At 42.8% G+C, this 9,512-nt stretch overlaps 1 pseudogene; it reads right to left on the bottom strand.

Moving 5' to 3' along the window:
• Positions 1-5,828: 5,828 nt before the first annotated feature.
• On the bottom strand, positions 5,829-6,460 carry LOC116638680 (annotated as a pseudogene).
• Positions 6,461-9,512: the final 3,052 nt, after the last annotated feature.

Raw genomic sequence — 9,512 nt, 5'->3', positions numbered from 1 at the left:
CCTGTTTGGTTGAGACCAGACTAAGCAGAGTATTCCTTCTTCTTCCAAACACCGTCCTTGCAGTAGCTGCACTCAATGATGTCATGTGCAGGTGCCAACATGACAGCGTCCATGGCTGTCTTGGCACTTGGACAAAGTTCGCTTGAGGTTGTAGCCCTTAAGAAAGAATGTTCAAAAAAATTAAAAAAAAAAAATATTCAGGTGCTAATCCTTTTCTTTTTTAAGGATTGGCTATTTTGAGATATAGGTAGAATCTATAGATTTAAAAAGCCAGAGAAAAAAGGCAGTGTTGACCAGGTGCAACTAAGAAGTGAAGACCTTTTCTCCTTACAATAGTGAATGTAAGTGGTAATATTTGCTCAAGAAGAGTTGCCACGTTCAGGACGTTTCAGCAGCAAGGAAACCATTCACAAGAAGTTTTCCTTAAAAAAAAAAAAACGAGAAATACTGTTACTCAAGCTGATCATCTACCTGTTTACTCTTGGTTCCAAGTAACTTCTAGCTTTGAAAAGATAAAATCTACCTTGAAGGAACGGGGCTTTTCCACCAGTGAGCACTATATATCTATATCTATATCTATATATCTATATCCACATATATATATTTCTCAAAGATAAATTTCTCAATTCATTTGGCCAGTTATTCTTTGGGATAAATATAGAGTACTCCAAGGTGGAGGCCAACAATTATTTTTCCATACAAGTTCTTCTATGGTGGTAGGACGGCTACCAGCCACATGCTGTCTCTTTCATCATCAGTAGAGGGAGGAAGAGCCCTTTCTCCAGCTTTGCAAGTGAAAGTCCTAAGATTCATCCTCACTTGGAGTAGCTTAGGTCATTACTCACCAGTAATTTTTACTGGGAAAATGGATTATGCAGCTTGGCTTAAGACAAACCAGACCATTCCTAGAGTTAGGGGCAGGGCTAAGTTCCTGAAAGCACAAGGGCTGTGTGCAGGAGATGTGAATACTTTAAAAATCTGGGTACTGGTAAGAAGGGGGTAATGAATCTCAAAATTGAATGACTATATATATTTAAAAGCAAAAATACTAAAATATTTCTGAGTTTCAAGGTAATACAGAAGGTAAACAAGCAGATATTTCTAGTGCCCCAAGGGAACATGTCTGAGAACTTAACAGAAATCCAAAGCAGAGGACAACCAGGAATGATGGTGTCATGAGGAACAGGGGGCAGAAGTCCTGGTCTTCGTTGGGACCCTAGAGATACAGCATTAAGAAGCATCAAAAGCAGCTTCAGTCTGCGAATCTGAAGAGGGAGCTCTTCCAGCTGAAATGAAGATGAGAAGGAGTGACATCTTTCTTTAGGGGCAAGTGTCTTGGGCACAAGCAGGTCCCTACTAAGAGCAGTGGTGACAGCCACTCACACACAGCGCTGAAAAAGTGACCACCTGCCCCCTAAATCCTGTGGAGGCTGGGTTATCAGGTAGAACTCACTATTAAGGCAGCACCTAAGTGCTGAGAACCCAGAGCTCAAAGGAGAGATGGAAATCTACTGGGATCCACTGGACGAGAAAGAAAGAAATCTCAGATAAGAGCTGGGGCTTGAGTTGTGCTTGTTACAAATTTATAACTTTGCCAGGAGGCAGCAACATCTCAAATGTATTCTGGAAGAAATGAGACAGTTTATGTAAGAGCTTTCTCCTTCCTAGATATAGTAAACACACGGTACCTAAATTAATTTTCTGTGGGAAGATATATCCTAATTGCATTTAGGTTCACAGATCGTGGATTCTGGACAATTGAACAGACCTGCTGGCATCCTGCTGAGCGATTCTTCTTCCTTCCTATTTTGAATATCACCACATCTCAACAAAGACTGTATTCTAGCAGGAACACTTTGGCCTGGGATAACTATTTCAATTCCACTGAGACGATATCTCAGGTCACAAGTGCTGATGGAAAATCTTCTATAGCTCAGCATGGGCAGACCAAGAAATCAAAGAGGACTTGACTTCCTTTGAACTTGACTTAAAGTATGTCAACTTAACTTAATTAAACCTAACTTATGTCCTATGACTGGACATAATTGGGGATGTGAAATTGAATGGGAGTACCACATTGCTCCCATCTCTGGCACGGGTGGTTAAGTGGGGCTGTCCATCCCTTAGCTCTTGGGATGGACACACATCTCAGGCCTGACCAGTAAGTGTACTTTGTTCTGGACCAAGGTGATTGGATCAAGAATAGTTATGTGACCCAAACAAAGCCAACTAGATTTTCCCAGAACCTTTGCTGGGTTTATTGGGAAAGAAGTATTCTCATTTTGTTGAGATTCTAGCTCTGACCATAATAAAAACCCATCGCTGCTGAGAAATAGCTTTATGGTCACTTACGGGGAGCCTGCCTGAGAGAAAGAAGCCAACACAGAGGAAAGAACTGCTGAGTCATGAAGAGGCCATGCTTCAGGGTGCCTGGGTGGCTCAGCTGGTTGAACATTGGACTCTGGATTTGGGCTCAGGTCATGATCTCAGGGTTGTAAAATTGAGCCCCGAGTAGGCTCCATGCTCAGTGGGGAGTCTGCTTGGGATTCTCTCTCTCTCCCTCTGTCCCTCCCCCCATTCTCTCTCTTAAATAAATAAATCTTAAAAAAAAAAAAAAAAAAGGCCATGCCTTCTTTTCTTGAGCCACTCAGTCCTACCATATCAACACCTTAACCCCAGACTGGGAAGTTATGTGTGCAAATAAATCTTTTTTGCTTATACTGATTTGAGTTGGAATACTATCACCAAAGAATTGTGTAAGCAGAACAGGCATATTCTGTCCTTTATAGACTTAAAGTCTTGTGAAAGAATGGATAAATGAATGAACAAACCCAGCAGTGACACTCTATGTACATTGCATGTCACCTTGCAAAACTATTAGACAAACATCTGACCTTCCCGATGCTTTTTACATGAGAGCACAAAGAAACACTTTGTATTTTAAGTCTGAGGCATCCTGTGGGTAGCTGTATACCTAAAACACAAACTTCTTGTTCCTGTCCAAGTTGTTCGTAAAGCTGAGTAATGCGTGTCAATATCTCTAAGGGGAAGGAGGGAGGAGAGGGTGCTGTCATTCTCTATGCAAAAATGTGTTCGAAATCATGTTAAATGTGCTGCTTTATCTAGTGCTCGTCCATAGAAAACTATTATAGCTTTAATGTGACTGTAATGCTATGTATTTATAAGGAAAATAATTTTAGAAAAATCTTGATGTTTTACTTGCAAACAACAAAAAAAGAAAATTTAGAAAATTTTAAGAGATTGGATTTACCTTTAACCTAAAAGTTGGTACTTGACAGAAACTGGGTTTACAAGAGGTTGAGTTTGAGGAAGAGAAAGAAGGAAGACATTTATAGTGATTCTGAGAGGCAATCTTAGGATACTTTTCAGTGCTTTGGAGGTTGAGGGTGATGATTTTCATTATGTTCAATGACACTTGGAAAATATGACTTTCCCTCTCCAGGTGCTCTTGCATTTTCAGACATGAGTTAAGAAATATTAGAGGCTCAAAAATAAAGTGAGGAGCTTAGGAGAGACATTTTCCTAAAATAATCTGAAAAATCTGAAAAGCAGGGCAAGTGGGAGGGGAGAAAATTGTAGGATATATAAGGGAACTTGTGAGTTAGACAAGGTGAAATTTCCAGAGCTTCCAGCAAAGGAAGAAACATGGGTAAGAAGAAGGTGACATACAACACACTCTCTGTGAGGTAAAGAAAGGCAGTGAGGATGGGGGGGGGGGGGGGTGGGTTTTCTGTCACTCACTTCATCCCCTTATACAAACTGCCAGGGGAAGCTATCACTTATTCTGGAGTGTCTCTGAGTTTGGATTTTCCTAGAAGTGGATCCTGAGGCTAGGATTTGTGTGCAATAGTCTATTGAGGAGGGGATCTCTGGATATATAGGTAGGAGAGAGGGGAAAATGAGAGAGCAAAGGGAAGCAGACCAATTCACTGTGCACTGATGAACAGGTTACTGCTGCGTGCGGGAAGATGGAGTTCAGTGTTCTTGAGGATCTCTGGAATTTATTGTAGGACCCATGGGATGTCAACCAGTGCCCGTACCCCACCTCTGCGTCTTCTAGCCTGCACCACTTTGCAAGCTGGACATGTTTCTGTGGGCAAAGAAAGCCCTTCATCTAAGTCACGGGTGCTTGAGCACTTTCAAAGAGCATCAGTGTGCACCTTGCAGCAACACCAACAGATACGTGGGGAACTCACAGCGTCTGTTGGGGAAGTTACGAAGGGGTCAGCGTATGAGCAAATACTCATTAGAAAGTTCTTCTGATCACTGATAATCATAATACTTTGAAACAATACGTTTGTTTGCAAAGCTTCAAAATATTCCCAGCTCTGGGAAGATTAATGAATTTCATCTAGTGTAGTAAGTGGTAGAGGGGATTGAGAAGGAGAGGGGGCAAGGATTATGATTTCCAGTTCACCTATGGAAAAAATGATCAATTACACGAATAGGCCAAGATCACTCAATTTTAGCGATAACACTAGAACTGGACCAAAGTTTTCCTCGTCTTTGCCTGGGACGCTGGCTCTTAGGCTGAGGCTCTACATCAATGATTTAAAGCCCATCTCAGAAATATGGCCTGGGCCGTACATTTTCAGGAGACAAGTGAGGGCACCAGGGCAGGAAAGTGATCCACTGCTGCAGCCTGGGCTGTTTTTGGTTATGGTATCAAGAACAGTAGCTTTGGCACCAGACAAATCAAAGTTCAAATGTTGATTCTTCCATTTAGCAAACTGTGTAAACCTTGGTTAAGCCACTTATCTTCTCCAAACCTGTTTCATAATAGGCTAAATGTGGGGAATAATACCTCCCACGTGGGTTTGCCATGAGGATTAACCAAGATAATAAGTGAAAAAGGGGCTTTGTAAACCACCCTAAGCCATACATAAAAGGCTTTGACAAAAGGGTCCAAGCTACACGAAGTCAACATCGCTTCCATCTCTGGCATTGCCGTGGAGACTGTGAAACCATGGCAGGCTTTTCGTTGTTTCTGTATGATTTTAGAAATCTTTTTTAAGGCTCAGGATGAAAGCTGATGGAATTGAAAATGCTGGGAGATTAGAAGAGCTTGAATTTGAGCCCATAATCTTCCTGTGCAGCAACATATTGACAAAGCAATGCTCTCGAGTGAGTGATTTCCACTGCGCAGGAAATCCATCCCGTTAGCTGCTCACCACAGATAGAAAATACAGAACCTGGGTTGAGGAAGCAGAGCCACGGGGAGGAAGTTCAGGAACCTTCCAATGTTATGATTTTCACTGCCTGTCATTGGCCTAATCATAATTCAAGGGAAATACCCAGGAAAATCCTTATCATCATCATTACTTCTATCAGTCTGCTGGGACTACCATGACAAAACACCAGACGAGGTGACTTAAACAATAGAAATGTGTTTTCTCACTGTTCTGGATGTGGGAAGTCCAAGATCAAGGGGTCAGTAGGTTTGGTTCCTCCTGAGGCCTCTCTCTCTGGCCACTTTCTCACCGTGTCCTCACATGGCCCTTTTGCTGCGTGCCTCTCTAGTATCTCTTCCTCTTCTTGTAAGGACACCAGTCCTATTGGATTGGGTCCCCACCCTCTGACTTCATTTAACCTTAATTACCTCTTTAAAGACCTTCTCCAAACATTGGGGACTAGGGCTTTAACATAGGAATTTTATGGGGACATGACTCAGTCCAAAACATTACTTCAAAGAAACGATTCTACATGCTTTCTGATGGCCAGATCAGTGGTGTCACTCTGTTAGCTAATCCCAAACTCACCAACGGGCAAATTTTGGTCTTTTTTTTTTTTTTTTAAGACACACCTTATTATCTCCACAGGTGATAAAATCCCAGAGCCACCGATAGGCAGGTAAATACAAACCTGCTAAATGTTTAATATTATCAAGCGTGTGTGACTGGAGCGTGGTTTTGAGGCTGTCGACCACGGGTCTATCTTCCTGTCTGTCTGGATAAGGGTGTGATCTTGCTTGGCATGAAATGCCACCCTTTCTGTCTTCACTTCCAGAGGCTTCCTTTCATTCATTGAACACAATTCTTTCACTCTGCTTCTTTCTAGGTTGAAATCAAACTTGCTCTCTGTTCAGATTTTCATTGCTTCATCCACTACTTATTTTTTTAACAGATGCAGTTCCCGTTTTAGTTTCTCACTTTCTGCTCTGAGGGATGAAAATTCGTTCTTCTCCAAAACAGCTACTCCCTTTTCCACATTAGCACCCCGAGATGTTATTTGCCGAAGAGTGATCTCGGCTGCATCTTGGTGACCAATCTTTGACATGATATTCCTGTTGGCCTCCATGGTCTTGACCGATGTATATATAGTACATAATGATTTCTGCTTGTTGTGTGGTGATCCCATTTTCTTTGAGTTAACACAAGAAGTCATGGTTCACTTGCGACGACCTTGGGAGTGGGTCTTGCCTTTCGGTGTGGGTTTCCATCCAGCTCTGCTGCTTGCTCGTTCTGTTACCTCATGCAGCATCCCTTGAGTTTTGATCATTTGTTCATTCATTTCATGAGCATGAACATCTCTTTTGAGATGTTTTGTGGAGAAGAAAGGTGCATCAGAGAGGTAGCTCTAAGGGTAAGAAAAAGGTGGGAGATATATTTCAAGGCACCAATTTAAACTGTTCCTTTTTATTTTTCACTAACAAATAAGCCTTCAAGGTTTACAAACTTACAAAGAGATAATTTTCCATTTTTATCCCCCCCTTTTTAAGTAGGCTCCATGCCTAACGTGGGGGTTGAACTTGTGACCCTGAGATCAAGAGTCGCATGCTCTACCTACTGAGCCAGCCAAGTGCCCCTTTCCATTTTTATTCCTAGTGAGAATCACATAGTGCTGTTTTTAAACTACCGTGTCTGGTGAGTTAAGGACAAATTTTTCATAAATGACCCCTCAAGTAACATTTCTGTGCCTAGGTCTCTGTGTCTCATCCAATTTATTAAATAGAGAATCCGGTGGGATTTACACTGTCTGCAGGCACTGTTCTAGGTTCCAGGAGGTAGCCTAGGAGGAGTGAGACACAGTCTCTCTCCTCAAGGAGCTTGAGGAAGGGTGGGTCGCACATTCAGTCCTAATATGAGCTTGTCCACACAGGATAATTTCTTCCCTGACAATAAGGTCATGAAAGACATAGGGACATGGGGTGGGAGAAGCGAAAGTAGAGATCTTCCTTGACTTACAATGGGGTCACGTCTGGATAAACCCATCTTAAGTGGAAAATACTGTAAATGTACGTAATACACCTAACCTACCGAAGATCATTGCTTAGCTTAGCCTACCTTACCTGTGCTCAGACACAGACATTAGCCCCCCATTGGGCAAAATATTCTCAGACAAAGCCTACCTTAAAATAAAGTGTTGTCGGTCTTATGTAATTTATTGAATTCTGAACTGAGAGTGAAAGACAGGATGGTTGTGTGGGTAGAGAATGGTTGTGGGTATATTGGTGGTTGGCACTTGTGATGGTGGGGCTGACTGGGAGCTGTGACTTGCAGCCCCAGCCCCGCATCCTGAGAGAGGATTGTATAGCATATCACTGGCCACAGGAAAAGATCAACATTTAAAATTCGAAGTACACTTTCAACTAAATGTGTATCACTTTCACACCATCATAAAGCCAAAAAATCATAAATCGAGCCATCATAAGTTGGGGACTGTCTGCATTAACTTCTGAGAAAGGAAACAAAAGGAGAGAGAAAATGTACAGAACTAAATATTATAAGGCACTTTGGGAAAGTGTTATAAATAGAAGGCCACATGAGTTTTCCATAACCCCAGAGAAAAACTTCATGGTGGAGATGGCTATAATTTGAACCTACAAGTGAAAGAGATAAAATTGAGCATTCCAACTGGAGAGAAAAGCATGAAGTAAGGCAAAGGGGGAAATGTGCATGGTGTGGGAGTTGGAGAAAGGAACTCATCTGTTGAGGATCTTCTTTGGACCGCCCGCCGTGGTAGCTGTTTTGGGGTTTGTGAGGATAAGAGGTAGAATACACAGTGGTTATGAAGAGAAATCAAGCTGGAAATGTTGGTTGGGTCTAGTTTGCTTTGAACGTCAGGAGGCAGAAGCTGCACATTATCCCGTGGGCAGCAAGCGAGCCATCATGGTTTTGAACATGGTGGATTGAAGAGAGTGGGAGGCAGTGGGGGAGGGGGACTGGCCACACACGAGCTGAGGTTCCAAACTTCCCATGCACACTCCATTGTCCCACTGGGTTTTAGTTACAAAGCACAGATTCGAAGATAAAATTATTAATAATTTGAAGATGTGAACTGCAGAGCATTAAACCCCAAGAATGGGGCCCTTCTTGGCACAGGGCCCTGCGTGACTCCACTGGATGTGCCTGTGAAGCTGGCTCTGGAGTGACCTTTAAGAATATTGTTTCAGGGGCGCCTGGGTGGCTCAGTCGTTAAGCATCTGCCTTCAGCTCAGGTCATGATCCCAGGGTCCTGGGATTGAGCCCCGCATTGGGCTTCCCGCTCCGCCGGAAGCCTGCTTCTCCCTCTCCCACTCCCCCTGCTTGTGTTCCCTCTCTCGCTGTGTCTCTCTGTCAAATAAATGAATAAAATCTTTAAAAAAAAATATTGTTTCAGTGGAAGGGGTAGGGTAGTTGAGAAGCTCAGGAAATTCTGGGGAATCAATGGATAGACACAGGCTGGGAATCTTAAAGCCCTGGGTTTCCATTATGCTGCTAATCAGTGGCATGGCTTTAGGCGGATCACTTCACCTCTATGAGTCTGTTTATTCCTGGAGAAAATTAGATATTTACAAAATAACACACATTTATACGGTGCTTAGTATTTCGAGTACTTTGCATCCATTAACTTAATTAATTCTCACAAGAACCCTGTAATGAGAAAGCAAGGAATGGAGAGGCTAACTGACTTTATGAGCCTTCCAGGCATTAGTGGGGAGAGCTGGGATTTGAACACACGCAGCTGCTCCGGGGGCTGTGCTTATCTCCTCTGGGCTTTGGTGTTTTGTGTATCATAACACCCAGTGATCTCTAAGTTCGTAAAATGTGCTGACATAGGCTGTGTCCATGAAATTAACTTTTTAGACAGACTAGTAGCTTCTTGATTCTAACTTAATGAAGTTCTTCCCAGCCAGCACCACTGGGAATGGCTCATCACACGGAAGGCATGAAATGGCCGCAAGGTGGCAGCATTAACTCAAATATGGAAGGAGAGACACCGCTGTCTGGGCTTGAACTAGCCCCCCAAGTCAGAATTGGCCCCTTTCTTGCCCTTCATTTTTCTGAAAACCCAAGGTATAACTATTTGGATGTGAAGTCACTATTTAATCTTGTGAGGAGACCAACTGTTGAAGGAGCCAGAGAAGTCAAAGCAGACGTATTCCCTGGGACTCAAGGGTCTTCCAGAGGGAAAATGAAGACATGTTCAGTGCTGTGAGAAACTGATGCTCAGAGAGATCATGTATCTGGAGTATCCATTCAGTAAGCAGCACATTCTAGGTCTCTCACTCA

Source organism: Phoca vitulina, unplaced genomic scaffold (genome assembly GCF_004348235.1).
Source record: "Phoca vitulina isolate PV1807 unplaced genomic scaffold, GSC_HSeal_1.0 scaffold16, whole genome shotgun sequence".
In the NCBI taxonomy this organism is placed as follows: Eukaryota; Metazoa; Chordata; class Mammalia; order Carnivora; family Phocidae; genus Phoca; species Phoca vitulina.
This window is presented reverse-complemented; position numbering and strand designations above follow the sequence as displayed.